Here is a 652-nt window from a genome sequence, read left to right as displayed (position 1 = left end):
CAGTGATACCCCTTATGTTTTTCTTCATGACGTCCAATAAAAAACAACAGTGTTACCCCTTATGTTTTTTTTCATGACAACCAAAGAAAAATGACAGTGTCACCCCTCATGTTTCATTTGATAAAAACGACAGTGTTACCCCTTTTGTTTTTTTCATGACGACCGATAAAAAACAACAGAGTTACCCCTTATGTTTTTTTTCATGACGACCAATAAAAAACAACAGCGTCATAGATCGCTAACTAGCAGATAGTTGTAAGCACTTTCCAACCTTTTCAGTGGAGGAATAGGACTCCCCAAGCAATGTTATACTTAAAAGGAGCAAGTAAGTTACATATTAATTTAGTCTTTCGGCCTGTAGCATTTAAACAAAATGAAGCAACTGTCCCATATTTCTAACTGCATTTGAAGTAGACATTGAGACTCACAAAAAATGGACGCTATAGGACAGTGATCATGATTTGTCTCAATATCAGAATAACAACAACAAGTAGATTTTCCCTCGTAGATTATCATCCAGCACTGATTGAAGACTACTGTAAATAGAGTAGGATAAACAATGTATATTCAAAGCATGATGTTGTTCCTGGGTTACATGTAGGGATCTATATCAAGTTCGGCTGTGTAGAACTTGATACAGGTTGGCCTATGT

This window comes from Gadus chalcogrammus, chromosome 18, assembly GCF_026213295.1.
Source record: "Gadus chalcogrammus isolate NIFS_2021 chromosome 18, NIFS_Gcha_1.0, whole genome shotgun sequence".
Taxonomy (NCBI): Eukaryota; Metazoa; Chordata; class Actinopteri; order Gadiformes; family Gadidae; genus Gadus; species Gadus chalcogrammus.
The sequence above is the reverse complement of the archived record's forward strand: the minus strand, read 5'-3'. Positions refer to the sequence as shown.